Genomic DNA, 20,354 nt, shown 5'->3' with positions numbered 1-20,354 from the left:
AGGAGTGAGGCGCAATGGGCAGGCTAAGGCGTTGGCTAAGAAAGCCAAGAGCACTTGTAACTTTCAGGGTTCCTACTCCAGAGGTTTAGGGAGGCCGACACTTGCAGCCCGACCAATTTCGTCCGCTATGCCTGCTTCTACAAGTAATTACTCGGGAACTCAGCCTCAGAATTTGATTCAGGATAGCCAGGACGCCGCACCTTCGGCGGACAGCATGTCATCTTTTGACCGCACTTGTTATAATTGTGGAGAACCTGGGCATATAAGGAGAAATTGTCCCCACCCACGTATGTTGGACCTCGCGCAATAGCAGACTAGAGCAGTGGTACCCTCGGGAAATGGTAATAATGGTTGAGGACGTCCTCAAGGTGCGCGAGGAGGAAATCAGCGAGGCCGTGGAGGTGGGGAAAATGGTAACGTAGGAAGAGGTACGGCGTAGACAGGTAGGGAAGTCGCCCGTCAATATGACAGGGCTCGGTGTTATGCCTTTCCAAGCAAGAGCGAGGCAGAGTCTTCTGACGCAGTGATCACAGTACCATTCTTGTCTGTGACCGGCTTGCTAATGTGTTATTTGATCCGGGTTCTACTTATTCTTATATGCCCTTTCAGTTTGCCTTGTCATTTGATATGATTTGTGATATACTTGATACCCCCCATCCATGTTTCTACCCCAGTTGGAGAGTCTATCATAGTCACCTATGTTTATCGTGCTTGTTATGTTATGTTTATGGGTTTCCAAACTTTGGCTGATTTGGTTATATTGGATATGAAGGGCTTTTATATAATCTTAGGCATGACTTGGTTGTCCCTCTATTATGTTGTGCTTAATTGTAATACTAAGTCTGTGACTCTAGAGATTTCGGGTAGGGAAAAGTTAGAGTGGGAATAGGTGTACAATCCTAAGCCAGCTAAGATCATATCCTCCATTTGGGCTAGGAAACTGGTGGGGCAGTGTTGTTTGGCATATTTGGCTCATATTCAGGATGTTGAGGTTGAGTCTCCCTCTATTGAGCTATTGATTTGCCTGTTATGCCTCCGGATATAGATGTAGATTTCTGCATTGATTTGGAACCTGGTACCCACCCCATTTCCATCCCTCCGTATCACATCGCCCCGGTAGAATTGAGAGAGCTTAAGGCTAAACTCCAAGAACTTCTTGATAAAGGTTTTATCCGACCTAGTGCTTCCTTGTTGGGTGCTCATGTCTTGTTTGTTAAGAAAAAAGATGGTAGTATGAGGATGTGCATAGCTTACTGGCAATTGAATAGAGTCACCATTCGAAACAAGTACCTATTGCCTCGAATAGATGACCTTTTCGATCAGTGGCAAGGTGCGTCAGTTTTCTGTAAGATTGATCTAAGGTCTGGGTACCATCAGTCCTGAGGATGTACCCAAGACGACATTTAGCACCAGCTATGGGCACTATGAGTTTCTAGTGATGTCGTTCGGGTTGACAAATGCGCCTGCAGATTTCACGAGTTTAATGAATGGTGTGTTCAAACCATTTCTTGATTCGTTTGTGATAGTATTTATTGATGATATTTTGGTTTATTTGAAAAGTAAGGAAATGCCGACCATCTTCGTATTGTTCTGGATGTTCTTGGAAAACAAAAGTTGTATGCGAAATTTTCTAAGTGTGAATTTTGGTTGACTTCAGTTACCTTTTTGGGGCATGTAGTTTCAAGGGAAGGGGTAATGGTAGATCCCCGAAATATTGAAGCGGTTAAGAATTGGGTTCGTCCTAGCTCTATGACTGAAGTTAGAAGTTTTATGGGGCTCGTTAGCTACTATCGTCGATTTGTGAAGAAATTTGCTTCTATTGCCATGCATCTGGCAAGGTTGACAAAAAAGGAGGTGTCGTTTGAATGGACCGAAAAATGTGATGAGAGCTTTCAAAAGCTCAAGACTCTTTTGACCACAACACCTATTCTAGCACTACCGGTGGAAGGTAAAGATTTTATTGTTTATTGTGATGCTTCCCATTCGGGTTTGGGTGTTGTGTTAATGTAGGATAAGAATATTATAGCTTATGTATCGCTGCAGTTGAAGGTGCATGAGACAAATTACCTAACACATGATTTAAAGTTGGCAGCGGTAGTGTTTGCTCTTAAGATCTGTTTTGCTATCACCAAGGTACCAACTTTCCGACAATGTAACTAGTGTCCTTACTTCAAATGAAATCCCTTTTTCACACAATGAATATGATTTTGACTACAAGGATTCATTCAACACTCACGCTCAAAAGTAATTTCAAGTATAATTAGTGCTCAATACCATAATCTTGCCCTTATTTTCACTGCTTAGACTCTCCAAACTAGTTGCTAGGATCACTATAGGACTTTTGTTAGCTTGTAATGTAGGCTCATGGTTAGGTGTGGTACATTTGGGTACTTTTTAGTGACTTTCTGCCCTCCTTGACATTACATTGGCTATTTACCTCTTCCTTGACCTATTTTTGGCAACTTTTCATCTCAATTTCTTTCCCTTAACTCTTTTCACCCAAGAAGGCGACTTTTGTCTTTCATTTCTCACTTTCTTCTTTTTCTTTCACTTTCTTTTTCTTTTATTTCTTTCAACACTTTTATTTTGCTTCTTTTGCACAAAGTCACATCCTCTTTCATACTTTTTCTCTTTTCACCACTAAACTCTTTTCATACCCTTTTTCCATTTGGTTTCCTTTTTCATAGCCACCATCAACTTATGCATTTTGCGTTGGTTGAGGTGCATAATGTACGATGTCGGACCAGGGCCAAGATCAAGGTAAATTTTGGGCTTAGCCACCCTCAACTCAAGCTTTTGGCCTAAGTCAAGGTGCACATGTCCAAAGAGGGACTGGGGCCAAGACAATGTTTTAAGGGAAGGTGAGTTACGTGAATCAAAAGAATTGGTCAATTTTAGGCTCAAATATTTGGATCAAAAGGGAATAATGCTACCATTTGGTTAGATCATTTTAGGCTTAAGTGGACTAATTTGAACAATGGCGTATGATCACTTCCTAACTTCTAGCCTAGATTATCCTAGCAGGACCAATGGGGCAAGTTCTAGATTGGCACAAAACTGTCTGAACAATCAACTATTCTCACACTCTTGGCACATCATTTCATTATCAGATTATCAGTTACCAGTTCAAGTTTTAGCTTAAGTCATGTGGTCAAGTTGGTTCATTATCATGTCATATTAAGAGCCAACACATTCAACTCATTCTAGCCTATAGATTTTAACACATATCACAATTTATTTTTGGACGGGTTTCATTTTTTTTATTCTTGACTATCCCATCATGCTTCATTCTTTCTCATGCTTCTACATATACAATCCTAACACATGCCGGTTCAACATAAATTAAAATAGTGTCTTGGGGAAAAAGAACATATGCAAGAAAACCCCAAGAGAGGATTATGAGTTGGGTTACTCAGACTTCACCCTATCACTCACAATCCGTTTACCCTACCCCTAATAAAATAAAGTGCTATTGTCCTCAAAGCACACAAAAATAAGCAATAAAGAATAGGGTGAAGGTGAAGAAAACCTGTGGCACAAATGTGCCGAAGAACTCTACAAGCGGGTAGGTTCGGTTTCCCAGAGCCAGTTGGATCAACATGGGGAACGCCATCAGTAGCGCTCCAATCGATCATCTCATCATCATCAGTAGTGCTCACTTCATGGGGAATGCCATCAGTAGCGCTCCCATCTATCATCTCAGCACCATCAGTAGTGCTCACATCATCTCTTACAGTAGCAAAAGCCTCAGTAGCGGGCACAAAACTCGACGCCCCAAGAGCACTCTCACGAACCCTCTGCTGGCACAACTCCCCGTCTACAATAGATGCTCTCCTAGCATACATAGTATGTTGGCGCTCCCTCTTCTTTTCCCTCGCATCCTCAGTGGCATCAGAAGTGTGGCTGGACAGGTGCCTTTTCCCTCGGGCACGAGTGGACTCGGATTGCGGTATGTCCTCGCTGAAAAGAGCATCTAACACCGTATCATCAGTTGGCGCAGTAGGGGCTGACTCTGGCGCATCCATGGATGGAACTAGGATGGCATCAAGATCAACCCGAAGACGATCTAACTCAGTATGGAAAGAGGAGATATTTGTGGTAGGGGATGGTCACTCGAGGAATCTCAACTCGAAGGCATCCAGGCGCTTATTAACGGGGTGGACCTTTAGGTCCATCATGTGCTCATCCTCCTCTCCATCCTGGCCTCGGACTCTGAGATAGACCGCTACATCCAAGGCTTCACATGATGATTCAGTGTGGCCATCTGTGCCTCCAATTTTTGAACACGGGCAAGGGGCACGGCAGCAAACCCGGAAGAAGGAGTGGATCTGGATGAGCTAGGGGCCCGACTGGAGGCCTGAGATAGGGAGGCCGGGGCATCATCAGTGTGGGCTGGAGGGGCAAGGTCCTCACCCTACATCTACTCCACATCAGCTTCTAAATCTGCTCCTAATGGTGGCACCTCAATATGTGGACCCCGTCATGGTGCATCTACGTTGGCCCCATCCCAAATAAGGCCGATGTCGAGGGTACCGGTCGCCTGTACTAATTTGTCACAATGCCAGATAGGCACCCCAGAGTCCCTGCACAACTCGAAGATCATACACGGGAAAGGTAAAGTAGCGGTAGACCTGAACGCCATCTCATGGATTTCTGCCAACAGCATGCGGGCAAAGTCAATCTCGAACCCAGTTACCAAAGTCGCAACCATCACTGCTCTATCCCAAGTAAGCGCTTTATCGGCCTTAGTGGGCGATACCCTGTTCCTTACCAAAAACCAGAAGAACTTGGCTACCAAATTTAGGGTGGCCTTCCGAATACCCAAAGGCGGTGTGCTGGCCCATTCCGCGCGCTCTCCTTCCACAACTATGTACCTGGCCAGCCAAAGTAATACAACGTCCCTCTTCTCTGCATTCCGCTGGAACGCTCCACTACTCACAATGTCCCACCTGTAGTCAAATTCTACGGTGTTGAGTTCCCAAGTGGTGCTCGGACCATTGAGAAATTGGCTGATGGTGACCTCATAAATATCTACAGAAACCCCACGCACTAGTGTAGCCTTGAGTGGTGCCTGGGCTGCGGGCTTAGCATTTTTATGAATAGAACCCTTTAGAGTGGCTGCGTAGGAAGCATAAAACTCCCTCACGATCTTCACACTATAAGTCTCGGGGCTTCGAGCCATCCACTCGCATTTGTGTTTCTGAAAGAGCCGGTGGATGTTGGGTATGGTGTGTACGCTCCCTATGAGAACTCTGCGCTCCTCTGTGATAAGCCGGGCCATCTTCTATTTCTCATTTAACATCTTGGCATCCCAGTAGATTTGCCATTAACCCTCAACGCACCATCTATTAGGCTCCTTAGCAACTGGAGCAGGGTCGGTGTTAGGTGGAACTGGAATATTCCCCGAACTAGTAGCCTCATCAGACGAGGCAGCCCTACCATGTGAACTGGAGCCAGTGGCGGATCCAGAATCATACCTTGAAGCAGAGGCGGACTCAGAACCAGAAGTAGACCCAGCCGGTGATCCAATCAGTGTATCCTCCTCGTCAGACTGGAGGTAGTGACTACATCGAGAACCACTGCTTGGATTGATTCCAGGTAGTCCTGGGTGTTGTGGGTGTGTCCTTCCAGTGGGGGGAATATATGCGGGGTCATTCTCCGCATCAGTATCTTCATTGATTAGCTGACGGGTTGGTGCCGTTGATTTGGACCTGCCCTTTTGTGCGACGGCCGGAGCTATCTTTGGAGCCATGGTACCTGTGGAGGGTGAATTAGTACCAATATAACCTAAAAACACACTCAAAAATATTTTAGAACAAAGAACGAACCAAACGAAAAAACTAAAAAAAACTTTCAGACAGTGGCTTCAGTGGCCACATACGGTGGGTACCTACGGTCCGTGGATCCCCTCCGTAGGTCAGACGTCTCAAAAAGTTGGGATCTAATGGGAATCATGGATGTGCAGAACGGTCTGTAGGTTGACCTAGGGACCGTAGTCCAGCTCCGTGGTTCCACACTTAGTGGAATTGCTATGTGCCACAGACCACGGACCTAATCTACGGTCCGTAGACTGACCTATGGTCAGTAGACGGGGTCTCGTGGATCAAGTCTGTGCCAGGTATCTGACATGCCTCATGTTTGAACCAACTTTCGACAATTTCAATCATTCATCCTAAGTCTAATCATGCATTTCAACACAATTTATGATAGTTTCTCATCCCTAAGGCCCAATTACTCATTTTTTAACATGTATTGCATACAAAACTAGGAACCCTAGGTCCAAACTTTCATTTAGACCAAATTTTCACCGAGTTATTTAATTACTAAGACTACACAATCACTATCTATCGTCCCATGGGTGTTTCTAACATACAATTCATGAGGAACACATACAATATCACACCCAAGGTCAAGATCCACTTCCTGACTTTCAATAACAACAATGAACCGGAATTCAAAGTGAAGGGAAAGCTGACTACCTTACAAGCAAAGGAAGTGGGTGATGGTGTGATGACTTTAGACTTCCAACAACTTCTTACTAGCCTTTTCGCCGAACTCGGACATCGAAAACTCTGGAAAAAGGGGAATGAGGGAATTTGGGAGAGAGGAAAGTGAATTGGGATTTATGAGGAAATGGAAGGGGAGTGATTAATATTAAGGGATTTTAGAAGATGAGAGGTTTAAAAATGGTTGGGGGGAGTTTTGGTAATGGGGGAATGCTTTAAAAATGAGGGGTTTATAAATAGAGGTCCGGGCTGGGTCGGGCAGAAACTAGGGTTTCGACCCATGAGACCCCATCCACGGTCCGTGGGTCGACCTACGGACCGTAGATGGGGTCCGTAGGTCTCTTCTTCACTTAGAAAAATTAGGGAACCTACATGGGGTCTACATATACCATTCAGGGTCCGTAGTTTGACCTACGGACCGTCGATGGTCTTTGTAGACCTCTATACCAGACATTTTATGTAGATTTTGCTTTTCGACCCTGCACATGTAGCAACCATTAGTCCTCTCTTTTTACATTTTCTGGACTCTTTTTAGACACGGACCCTATGCTATATCTAGCTAACACTAAAATAAAAATTAAACTCCTACCTAAAGGAATGCAGAAAGGCAAATAAACAAAGAGAACTACTAAACCGAAAAGAAAAACCTATAGTTGGCTAGATGGTACATCTTGGGTTGCCTCCCAAGCAACGCTTGATTTAACGTCGCGGCACGACGCAGGCCTCTTGATTACTCAGACTTCATCAAGATAGTAGGCATCAACAACTTCTTGCATATTTTCCGCATTTCCCACATAGACCTTGATCCTTTGCCCATTTACCTCGAACCTTGTTCCCTCACTGTTCTCAAGCTCAACCGCTCCATGTGGGAGCACTTGCGTGACTAAGAATGGCCCAGTCCACTTGGACTTGATCTTGCCCGGAAACAAGCGCAACCTAGATTTGAATAGAAGCACCAGATTACCCACAACAAATTCTCGCTTTTCAATCCTTTGATCATGATACTTCTTCATCTTCTCCTTGTACAAGGCTGAACTTTCATAAGCTCTTAGGTGAAACTCACCAAGCACATTCAAGTCACTCATTCGCTGATTCGATGCGTCACCCCAATCCAAATTTAGTTTCTTTAGCGCCTACATGGCCTTATGCTCTAGCTCTACCGGCAAATGGCAATACTTTCCATATACAAGTTGGTAGAGGGACATACCTATGGGAGTCTTGAATGCGATGCAATAGGCCCATAGAGCATCATCAAGGTTCCTTGACCAATTAGTTCTATTTGCATTCACAGTCTTCACCAAAATATGTTTGATCTCTCTGTTGGACACTTCAACTTGCCCAGTAGACTGTGGATGGTAAGGAGTGGCTACATTATGGCGGACGCCATATTTCTCAAGTAACGCATTGAACAACTTATTACAAAAGTGGGAACCTCCATCGCTAATAATCTCCCTAGGTGTACCAAATCTGGAGAAGATATTCTTTTTCAGGAATGCGGTGACACTTTTACCTTAATTATTGGAAAGCGCAATTGCTTCCACCCACTTCGACACATAATCAACTGCAACAAGAATATACTTCATCCCATGTGAACTCATAAATGGACCCATAAAATCAGTGCCCTATACATCAAACAACTCTATCACCAATATTGGATTCATAGGAAGCTCTTGCCTCTTTGAAATTCCTCCTTCTCTTTGGCAACGGTCACACGACTTGGCAAAATCATGAGCATCTTGGTGGATTGTAGGCCAGTAATACCCACACTGCAAAATTTTATGCGCAGTTCGAATACCACTATGATGCCCACCAACAGGCAATAAGTGACACGCCTCTAGTATACTCAACATCTCGACTTCGGGCACACAATGACGAATAATCCCATCAGCGCAACTACGATACAAGTAAGGCTCATCCCAAAAGAACTTCTTCATATCATGCATAAACTTTTTCCTTTGGTGAAAAGACAAATCTGATGGCACCAGATCACTTGCCAAGTAGTTAGCAAAGTCTGCGAACCAAGGAATCAGATCATGAGAAGCAGCCAATACCTGTTCATCTGGAAAAGCATCATTAATTTCAGCCCTATCACCAAGCTTGAGCATAGCTTCATCCTCTAATCTGGACAAGTGATCGGCAACCTGGTTTTCTGTCCCCTTTCTATCTTTCACCACAAAGTCGAACTCTTACAGCAACAACACCCATCTAATCAACCTCAATTTTGCATCTTTCTTAGCCATCAAATACCTTAATGCAGAATGGTCAGTATGCACAATGACCTTAGTACCAAGTAAGTAGGATCGAAATTTCTTGAATGCGAAAACCACTGCAAGAAGTTCCTGTTTTGTCACTGTATAGTTCTTTTGAGCCACATTTAGAGCTTTGCTAGCATAGTAAATAGGATGAAGAATCTTCTCTCGCCTCTGTCCCAATACCACACCAAACACCACTCCACTTACATCACACATCACTTCAAAGGATTACCCCTAATCCGGTGAAATAATGATAGGTGCGGAAACTAGCTTTTCTTTCAACTCTCCAAATTCTCTTAGACAAGCATCATCAAACTCAAACCTACACTCCTTTTCGAGCAATTTGCACAATGGGTGTGCAATTTTGGAGAAAAATCTTTGATAAATCTCCTATAGAACCCTGCATCCCCAGCAAAACTTCTAACACCATTTACAGAGATAGGTGGTGGAATCTTTTCTATTACCTCTACTTTCTCTCTATCAACCTCAATATCCTTCTCAGGGATCCGACGACCCAGAACTATCCCTTCTTTCACCATGAAGTGGCACTTCTCCTAATTGAGCAAAAGATTGCACTCTTCACACCGTTTAAGCACCTCAGCCAAATGATCCGGACAACGATCAAAAGAGTCACCTACCACAAAGAAATCATCCATGAATACCTCAATAGTATCCTCCACAATATAAGAAGATATCGACATCATACAACGCTGAAAGGTCGCTGGAGCATTACACAACCCAAATGGCATCCGTTTGAAGGCGAAAGTCCCATAAGGGCAAGTGAAGGTGGTCTTTTCTTGGTCTACCGGAGCTAGAGAAATCTGATTGTAGCCCGAATAACCATCAAGGAAACAATACCAACCCTTACCCGCAAGTCGGTCCAATATCTGATTCATGAACGACATAGGAAAGTGGTCCCTTTCTGTATAAGCATTTAATTTCCGATAGTCAATGCAGACTCTCCATCCGGTCACTGGCCGCATCGAAACTAGCTCGTTTCTCTCATTAGGTACCACAATAATCCCACCTTTCTTGGGCACACACTAAAAATGACACACCGAACTACTATATGTAATTGGATAAATAACTCTAGCATCCAACCACTTGATGATTTTCTTCTTAACTACCTCTTGCATAGGCGGATTTAGTCTTCTCTGGTGCTCAATACTAGGCTTGTGATCCGGCATGAGTTTAATTTTATGAGAACAAATACCAGGAGGAATAGTCCACCCAATATCCCGCTTGAAGCTCTTCAACACGGAGACCAATGCCTCAACTTATGTCACATTTAAATCTGCCACAATGATGACCGGCAAAGTACCATCTCTCCCCAAGAATACATACCTCAAATGTGATGGTAGAGCCTTAAGCTCCAATTTCGGAGCCTCCTCAACAGACGGTCTTGCAGGTGGAGAGTCGCGATTATTCATGTCTAACTCCAATCTCTTTGGTTTTTAATGGAATTCGAACCTATCAAGTGCGGCGACCAATTCATCATAGTCTTCAATACCATCACCTTCAAAATTCATCATTACCACTTCTAGTGCATTAACACCCAACCTCTCTTCAATAGACACCTCAGAACCATTCTCTATAATATGATTTACCACAGATACTGACTTGAGCTCACTACTCTGCTTCATGGATCTGCAAATGTTGAAAGTTACCTCTTCATTGTTCAATCAAAATTTCATCTGCCCTTTCACCATATCAACCAAGGCGCCCAGTGGCAAGGAATGGTCTCCCAAGGATAATGGGAACCTCAAAGTCAACCTCACAATCAAGTATCACAAAATCCGTCGGAAAGATAAAAGACTCCACTTTCACTAGTACATCTTGCAGCACACCAATGGGCTTCTTCACAGTTCTATCGGCCATAAGCAGTCGCATCACAGTCGGTTTTGGATCCCCTAAACCCAACTTCTTGTAAATAGACAACGACATCAGATTAATACTAGCACCTAAATCACACAACGCCCTTGCAAAATATAGCAACCCAATGGTATAAGGAATAATGAAAGCACCAGGATCCTCCTTCTTCTGCACAAGGGACCTCGTAGCAATGGCACTACAATGTTGCAACCTATCATCATCTTCAAAACTCACGGCCCTTTTCTTTGTCATCAAATCTTTCATGAACTTCGCATACCCAGGCATTTTCTCCAAGGCTTCTATCAACAAAACATTGATGAAAATTTGCTTCAACATATCGATAAACATGTGGTATTTTCCTTCTTCAGTATTCTTCACTAACCTCTGTGGGAAGCGAGGTGGAGTTCTAGGCATGGGGACAACTTTCTAGTTTATCTCCACTTCCTTCTCTGTCACATTCTCGGACTCTCCAGTAACCTCGATCTCATCATCATCTTTAGTAACCTCAACTTCAACCTCAGACGACATGGGTGGATTAATGGTCTACTTACCCCCTCGAGTAGTGACTTCCATACAATGCCCATCATTCTTTGAATTTTGGATGGTGTTGCTAGGAAGTGTGATAGGCTGTCGTGGATTGACTGTAGTGGACAAATGATTCATCTGCTTCTCAAGCTGCTTGATCGACACCGCATGGGCATCAACTTTTTGACCGATTCCAGACAAGTCATTTCGCATCTCTTTCACATTCTCATCAGTCGAATCAAATCTCTTCATCATCTTCTGCATCATATCCTCAATACGTGACATACTACCCCTAGCTTCCCTATTACCAGATCCCCAATTTTGAGGAGGAACATATGGCCCACCCCTATCGTTTCTATTTCCATAGTTGTTTCGGTTGTAGTTTTTATTGTGATTGTAGTTCCCATCCCAGACATAATGACCCTCTCGGTTGTAGTTTCCATAGTTCCTACCTTGGTTTCCTTGACCTTGGCGCCAATTATCCAAATTGGAACCTTGGACGTGGTCTCGGAAACCTCCCATCTGATCATTCACTACATAAGTATCCTCTTCATAGTAGCACTCCTCAATCGGTGGTGGATTTTTAGTCAAATAATTCACAACATTTATCTTTTCGGTACCTCTGCTCACATACTTCAACACCAACCCAAGTTCTGTCCTCATCTGAGCCATCTCCTCACGAATGTCATCGATAGATTGACTAGGTGCAAATTGAACAGCAAAAGTGCTTCTTCCAATGACCCTCCCGTGATAGTATCAAGCACAGCCTTACCATTGTCATCTTGGCCTCTGTAGAAATACTCCTTCAGTGACTCATCATCAATAAGGTGGTCTAGAACACTTCTTATGAAAGAAGTAAACCTGTCCCACGAACTACTCACAGACTCTCCAGGCAGTGCTACGAAGTTTTTGAGTTTATCTTTGTGGTTCAGCTTCTTTGACACTGGGAAGTATTTTGTCATGAACACTTTATACAATTGATCTGATGTGTGAATTGAGTTATAAGGAAGCTCACAAGTCATACAGCAGAATCTCCGGTCAATGATAGAGGGAAGACACTCAACCCTATGACATCCATGTCTAAATCCGGTCAACCCACGCAACTCTTGCAAACACTCCTTAACTTGGACATGTGCCCATGTGGATTGTCCGATGCCATACCAGAGAACAAACCCCTCGCTGTAAGCATCTGCATCAGAGTGCTCGTCACCATGAATGTATGCCACGCAGGTAGAGGAGGTAGAACAATAGGTTCTTCAGATTCAGTGGCATTGAAGTCGACCCTATAGTTATCACGCAGCCTTGGTTCTGGTGGATTCTGTACCCTCAAAGCATCTCCCAATATATTTCCACCTTGATTTTTAGCATTCTTATAATCAACCCTAGGAGGCTGCAACTCAACTCCATCACCTAGATTCCCTTCGCAAAGTTCTGTTCAATTCTGGATCGTAAGGAGTCAGTGGTTCACCTTGACTCCATATACTTGGCATACACTAGAGTAGGAACCTGAGAGAAACAAAAACAAAAGAAAAAGTAAAATTAGGAAATAATTGACTAAAGTTCAATAATGTAGTTAAACTTAATCTAAAATCCTTATTCCCCGGCAGCGGCGCCAAAATTTGATACGCTTAAATTATACCTCCCTAAAGAAGTATAAGCGATCGTTATCAAGTAAAAAACCCAACTTGGAGGTTGGGGTCGATCCCACGAGGAATATTGTTTAGACTTAACTTTAACTTACAATTATATTCATTTAATCAACGTATTTCCGAGACAACTAAGTAAAGGGGGGGTTTGGGAAATTAATAATTGATCGTTGTTTAGAGAACGAGTGAGAAAGATTCAAAATTTGTTGCTATCAATGAGAGAGAGAAACTAGGGTGTATGTGTTCCCCATAAGCTCATAACGCTGTGATGAGTCCACAATTTGGACTCATTTTAGGGCTATATTTTGATAGAATTAGTGTCCTCAAATGCATATTTTGTCTTAATATCTGATGAAAATCCTTAAGTGTCAGGTATTTAGAGTTTGAGGCAAAAGCATGGACACTACTTGGCAAGAAGGAACAAGGCGGTTGAAAATAACAAAGAAATGAAGTCTTGAAGATCGCCGAGCCTAGTTGGCGAGTCGCCAATAGGCCTGGAGATCGCCTTTTGTTCCAGTGTGCTGAGCCTTGAAGGAAAATGTCAAGTTGGTGATGAAATGGACCAGTCGGCGTGTCACCGATCAGTTCCGCGAAGCAGTACCATACTGACCAACGACTCAAAATATGAAGAGGCTGAAGGCTAAAGCAGGAAAGCGATGAAATTGACCAAAAGGTGGATCGCCGAGCGTATCAGCGATCCCGACTAACTGTGCCAAAGGTCCTCCGCATCACAAATTTTCAAACACTATAAATACTCGTTTAGTAGTTGTGTATGAACTGAATGAGATTGTGGTTGCAAATACGATTTCATCTTACTGTTTTTGGCTTGCTCGAGAGAGAGAGGTCGTAGAACTAAGACTACTAAATTGATAGTCGGTGGTATTGGGTCTACATGGGTTCAGCTCGAGATAGTGAATCTTAGTCCTTCTCCCACACATTCAGCTCGATAGAGTGACTGGGCTAAGGTGAAGCCTGTGCTTAATGCGGCAACTCGGTGTTTGAGACAAACCGAGTTGATTCGGGGTAAGTTGCTCGAGAGAGAATTTACCCCCACTATAGTCTAGCCTAGTCACAAATGCTCAACAATTTACTATTAAAAGCATGTACCCGATTGTCTAGTTTAACTCATATTCCTATCACATCCCAAGAATCCCATCTCCATATCTCGTTTCCTTATATTTTTACTCTTTTTTTAGATGTTAATTAATACAAACCCCCATTGATAATTGAAGCTTGCGTCACTCCTTAGATTTAGTATGTTTTTATTCGTTAATATTTATAGCTATGACTAATTATAACTTGATTTTATTTTTCTACTATTTCTCAAAACCACTCCTTGTGGGAACGATCCCAACCCTTGGTTGGGTTATATCACTACACGCGATCATTTGTCACTTGAACCAAAATAGTGTCAGTTGATGACGTCGAACATCAAAATGGCGCCGCTGTCGGGGAGTGGTGTTATTTGAGAATTGGTAGTTTAGTTAAATTTTTGGTCTTCGTAATCGTATTTTATTAACTTTATTTTTTGTTTGGTTTTTCTTTTAAGTTGTTGTTGTATGCAGATACCCTGAGCATGGCTGAGGGAAATGGTAGAAAATTGGCTGAGACGAATCAAGAAGTCGAGAGAAACTTCAAGTTATCCGCACTGGTAACTCAGTTGAATGATTTGGCCACCAAAATATCAGAGGTGGAAGACTAATGCAAAAGTCAAGGGAGGTACATATAACCTCATGAGCGAAAAAAGTCTAGAGACAGGGAGAACAATCGTGTCGAGGACACACTACAAACCATTCTCCAAAAGATCACCGAACAAGATCGAGTGTTGGAAGAGATGAAGAAGAGTATTAAAGTATTGAATCAGATGATTGGCTCTCATTCTAGATCTATCCAGCTGATCAGGACACTCATGAGTTATACAGTGCCTCATCTCTACTCAAATGAACTATTGAGGTTACCTAATAACACTAGGGCCAACCCTAATTATGGAGAGTGAGTAAGGACTTACGTCGGGCCATGACGTTAACTAAGGCGCTTCCTGGGAAGCAGCCCAGTCTTAATTGCTTTCTTTTAAGTTTAGAATAATGGTGTGTTGATTATGCGGGATAACGTGAGGGAAATGTTGAAAAGTGTAACTTGGCAAGTTAGAGATCCAGTGGGCGAATCACCAACAAAGTTGGCTACACTGACTGAGACCGTTGTTAGACTTAAGACAAATTCAAAATGAGAGTCGGTAAAACTCGGCGAACCCTTGAAACTATCGGTGAGTTGCCGAACAGGTCGGTGAACACGAAATAGTCCGCCGTTTGGACCTCCATACTAATAGAGGTCTTGTAAAAACTTGGCGAGGTAAATGACCAATCCGCGAGTCGCCGATAGGATTGGCGATCATGACTAACATCGCCGAATAGGTGCGAACTGGATGGTCTTTAAAAAGAAAGAATGGTTTAAACTTCCTACTCTTTCATTTTACCTTGTTTCTAACCTTCCAAATCTAGCATCTATTTAGTATTTTGAATATTTTTTCAATCCATAAGTATTTTGGTTGTTGATTTGTGCTCGGAGTTGGAAACTTTGACGCCTAGCATCACAAATTTATATTGTTCGATATAAGAGGTTGGTTTTCCGAATCCCATGTTTATTTTTATCGCATTTTGTACTCATTCGCAAATGATCTTACCTTACTGATGTGTGATGGTCCCCTTTGATCGTAGTTGTTTCGAATATGCCTACTTTTAAACTTGACAATCTTGCCCGTATTGTTTTGATCGTCGAATGCCTGTAAATTTGTGTCTTTAATTGAGTAAAATCTTGTGGGGTGGGCTTGGATGTAGGCTAGATTGATAGGGTGAAGTCTGAGTAGCCCGTATTTGTGCCAAATGTCATAATTTACTCAATGATAGAGTGGGTGACACCATTCTTAAGGGTAAAAATCGTCAAATGGCCAAATTTGGCAAAACTGGGAAAAATCCGAATATCTTGGGGCAATGGGTGTTATGGGTCTGAGATTAATTGTACTAGTGCATGCTTTGATTTTGTTTTCAGGGGTTGCGGGGTTGAATTCGAGAAGATGGGTTGAAAATAGGCACGTTGGGCCGTTTGGCGAGCTCGCTGAACCACTCAGCGATTCACCTAATAACCATATCTCGTCTTTAATTTCATGCTATGTGTTGTTGGTTTCTACAACTTTCGGCGAGAAGCCTGACTTCGCCAAAAGCACTCGGCGACTTGCCGAAAGTCTTCTCTTTTGTCCTCTATCTGCACCCCTTAGCCTTTGTGCACTAGAACTTTCGGCAAGCTTGTCTTTGTTCGCCGAAAGCTAACGGCGACACGCCGAGTGGTTTTCCCATCGCCTATTTGCTGCAATTTTAGAGCTAATCCTTTAGGCAAGCTCGATCTAGCTCGCCCAAGAAATTTGGCGAGTCACCCTCTGGTTTGGCAAGACAGTGGTTTGGCAAGTCTGTCTGAAATTGTTTTGATGAGCTTTTGTTTATGTTTCTCTAACTTCTCTTCGAGATTTTGCAGACACGATTAAATCAAAAACTACTGAAAGAATAACGCCAGCTCAAGAGAAGTCCAAAGAGATTGTGATAAAGGAGGATACAGTTACGTCAAAAGGAAAAGTCTCGAAACTACCCACAACTACTGGGAAAGGCAAGGGCAAGAGGCCCACTTCTGCCAGGAAAACCATTACCCTGGACCCTAATATTCCTTCATGGGCCAGGGGATTCTACAGGGCAATGCATGTCTTTCTGGCAAACTCACAGTCAAAAGAATCTTGTGAAGCTGGATTTTTGGAGGTGATTCCGGGCACTGATGCCCAAGTACAGACTGCTGCACCAGGCACTGAGGCCCGGACAGAAGGAGATACTACATAGACAGAATCCTTTCTTTACCTCCCTCTCTGTCTTATTTTCTCACTTTTGGATACTTTACTTCATTTGCATTTGAGGACAAATGGTTTTTATTTGTGGTGGGGTGAGTCCCACCTTTTGTGTGAATATTGATGCTTCACTGTTTTGTGCATATAATTGTGTCTTACACTACCTCTTGTGGATGTTTGAGCTTGTGGCTCCTTTATTTTAAATTGTAAATGATTTTGACCCTTCAGAATTTTTTTTAAAATTTTTGCCACCTCTTGTACGTGTGGAATGTGGATGTTCTTTAGCAAATTTGAGTCTCAGTTTTGATCAATATTGATGACTCAAATAGTGCTCATATCTGAATGAACATGAATGTGCGGGTACGATGAGACCAATTGAAGTTACATAGTCAATATGTGAACTCTTTGCATCTCGTTTTGACTAGCCAATTATCAAATTGATTCTCTTGTGATGAACGTTGCACACTAGCGAAAGTGTGGAGTCTTGTTTGACTTTGGTGTCGAAGCCTTGTGTGATGAGCTTACTGTGAACCATGCATGATAACACCTAGAATTTTCTCAGTTGGTCCGGTCGACTAAGTAAGACTATCTCTTGATATGATCTTAGACAACTTCGAAGAGTGTGAGCCAATTTGACATATACCGCTTTTGTGGCCTACCTTGTGAGTGTGTGAACCTCTTTTGAACACCCTTGAGCCTTACCTTTCTTGGGAAGAAACTTGATGAAAAATGACCTTTATTAAATCCACTACCAATAATCCTTGTGATTTGTGGTTGATTGAATAGCCAACTTAGGCCAAAATCTTAAGTTAGGGGTGTGGTGAAAAGAAAAGGCAAGTCAAAAAGTACAAGAAAAGTCCCTTTTAACCCATGGTGTTGAGAAAAATGGAAGCCCTCCATACAAAAAATAAAGACAAGAGAAAAGAAAAAGAAAAAGTTGTGAAATAACCTAGCTTTGGCTAGGACAGCTTAGAAAAAGGACTATCAGAACAGAATCCAAAGAGCAACAACTATTGTCAAACCACAGGTGGAACATTTTGAAACACATATTATTCTCTGCTTCATACCTAAACTGTGAGAAAATGAGAAGTAAGAGATCTGGAGGCGAGGACAAGAGAAGTAGAGCTTACTGGCGATTTTAACAAAGTTATTTGACAAAACACCCCAACAGGAACTGAGAACTGGTCCATGGTCCATTCACCTGAGAAACACAAATAGAGATCAAAGATTGTAAATTACAACAAAGGAAAACACAATAAAATACCTTTTGAAGCTGCAGAAAGGAGTTTGAATCCATGGAGGAACACCAATCACAAGGAAGAACTGAGAGTTTCACAAAGGGAAGGAACATTACGAGGAAGAAGATTAGGAAACAAAAAAGAGGAAAGTGATTAAACTGTGTGATTAAATATAGCAAGAGGCTTAGCTCTTTTTGGGCTAGGTGGACAAAGTCTAGTTTTCTTTGGCTTTTAGCCTGTTTTTGTACTTGCTTTTCAATTTCTTGTTTTTCTTATGACAGAAAATGAGCCGTGAGCTCAAAATTGATTAAAAGAAAAAAAAAGTTGTGAAATAAAGTTATGAGAAATGTCAAAAGAAATGGGGTTCCGAACAATCCATGGAAGAGAATAATGGGATGACTTATGAGCACTAAAGAAATTGATGAAAGAAGAGGAAAGGGAGTGTTAAAAGCACCACATTTCACGAGAATGAAAGTCACTAAGCCTAAATGACCATACCTTTGCACTCAGCCCCATTACAAGCCTTGAAAAAACCTTTTTTTTATCTTGAGTGAGCTGAAACAATTGTTGATTGAAAAATACGAGCAAACCTATGGGTGAAAGCATGCATTGTGTTCTTCTTTGTGAGAGTGAGCGTTGCATTTGATTCCAGAACTTTAAATGATTAAACCATTGTTTGTGAATATGGAATCATTCTTTGTGTGAGGGAATTCAAATACCATTGTTCAGATCGAACTTGCATTTGAAGCAAGTATAATGAGCTTGAGAATCTTTGATAATGGTGTATCACAACTTGAGTCTTTGAGTATACAGTTGATTCTTGCATGAGTAAGTTGAGTCTTGTGTAGCACTGTTTGAGACATCCTTTTTGGACTGCCGAACTTGAGTTTTACTTGAGGACAAGAAAAAGTTTTAAGTTGGGGGTGTTGATGAGTCCACAATATGAACTCATTTAGGGTTATATTTTGATAGAATTAGTGTCCTCAAATGCATATTTTGTCTCAATATCTGATGAAAATCCTTAAGTTTCAGGTATTTAGAGTTTGAGGCAAAGCATGGACACTACTTGGCAAGAAGGAACAAGGTGGCTGAAAAGAACGAAGAAATGAAGGCTTGAAGATCGCTGAGCCCAGTTGGCGAGTCGCCGATGGGCCTGGAGATCGGCTTTTGTTCCAGTGTGCTGAGCCCTAAAGGAAAAGGTCAAGTTGGCGATTAAATGGAGCAGTTGGCGCGTCGCCGATCAGTTCTGTGAAGCAGTACCATATTGCCCAACGACTCAAAACATGAAGAGGATGAAGGATAAAGCAGAAAGGTGATTAAATCGACCAAAATGTGGATCACCGAGCATATAGGCGATCCAGACTAGCTGCGCCAAATGGTCCTCCGCAACAAAAATTTTAAAACGCTATAAATACTTGTTTAAATTTATAATATCATATCACTTCTATTATTCAAACTGTTTACAGTTTTTGGAGAGTTTTAAGTTTTAGAGGGTTTTGGAGACTTTGTTCTAAGACCTTGAAGATTCAAAGGGTTTCAACTCCAAGAAATTGGACGTGGGTCTCGAAGATTCTTCACTTATGACGTGTTTTAAAACTTAATTCTTCATACCCAGTTGATGGAAACTGATAGTGGTATAAATTTTTATCTCTTTTACATGTCTAGCTGAAACCCCAATTCTTGGGGTGTGATTTTGTGAATATGGGTTAAATTATCTGTTGGGTTTTGCTTGTTGATGGTTTATTTGTTGTTTAAATGTGATTTCGTTTATTAGTTGTGTATGAACTTAATGGGATTGTAGTTGCAAATACGATTTTATCTTAGTGTTTTTGGCTTGCTCGAGAGAGCGGTCGTAAAATTAAGACTACTAAATTGATAGCCAGTGGTATTGGGTCGACATGGGTTCAGCTCGAGAGAGTGATTCCTAGTCCTTCTCCCACACATTCAGCTCAAGAGAGTGAATGGGCTAAGGAAGAGGTTGTGCTTAATGCGGCAACACAGTGTTCGAGAGAAACCGAGTTGATTCGGGGTAAGTTGCTCGAGAGAGAATTTACCCCCATTATAGTCTAGCCTAGTCACAAATGCTCAGCAATTTACTATCAAAAGTATGTACCCGATAGATTAGTTTAACCCGTATTCCTATCACATCCCAAGAATCCCATCTCCATATATCGTTTCCTTATTATTTTTACTCTTTTTTTAGTTGTTAATTAATACAAACCCCCATTGATAATTGACACTTGCGTCACTCCTTAGATTTAGTATGGTTTTATTCGTTAATATTTATAGCTACGACTAATTAGAACTTGATTTTATTTTTCTACAAATTCTCAAAACCACTCCATGTGGGAACGATCCCAACCCTTGGTTGGGTTATATCTCTACACGCGATCGTTTGCACTTGAATCGAAATAGTGTCAGTTGATTACGTC

The 20,354-nt window shown here is 42.1% G+C and overlaps 1 long non-coding RNA gene across 2 annotated transcripts; it reads right to left on the bottom strand.

Annotated features, from left to right (window-relative positions):
- Positions 1 to 17,632: 17,632 nt before the first annotated feature.
- On the bottom strand, positions 17,633 to 18,052 carry LOC107060774 (uncharacterized). 2 transcript variants are annotated; one of them, XR_001473521.1, is made up of 3 exons: positions 17,949 to 18,052; positions 17,815 to 17,885; positions 17,633 to 17,751 (listed from the first exon to the last, which is right to left on the bottom strand). It is a non-coding gene; the product is annotated as an uncharacterized lncRNA (long non-coding RNA). The 2 variants fall into 2 exon arrangements; XR_001473520.1 differs by having other exon boundaries at positions 17,721 to 17,756.
- Positions 18,053 to 20,354: the final 2,302 nt, after the last annotated feature.

Source organism: Solanum tuberosum, unplaced genomic scaffold, assembly GCF_000226075.1.
Source record: "Solanum tuberosum cultivar DM 1-3 516 R44 unplaced genomic scaffold, SolTub_3.0 scf00007, whole genome shotgun sequence".
Taxonomy (NCBI): domain Eukaryota; kingdom Viridiplantae; phylum Streptophyta; class Magnoliopsida; order Solanales; family Solanaceae; genus Solanum; species Solanum tuberosum.
This window is presented reverse-complemented; position numbering and strand designations above follow the sequence as displayed.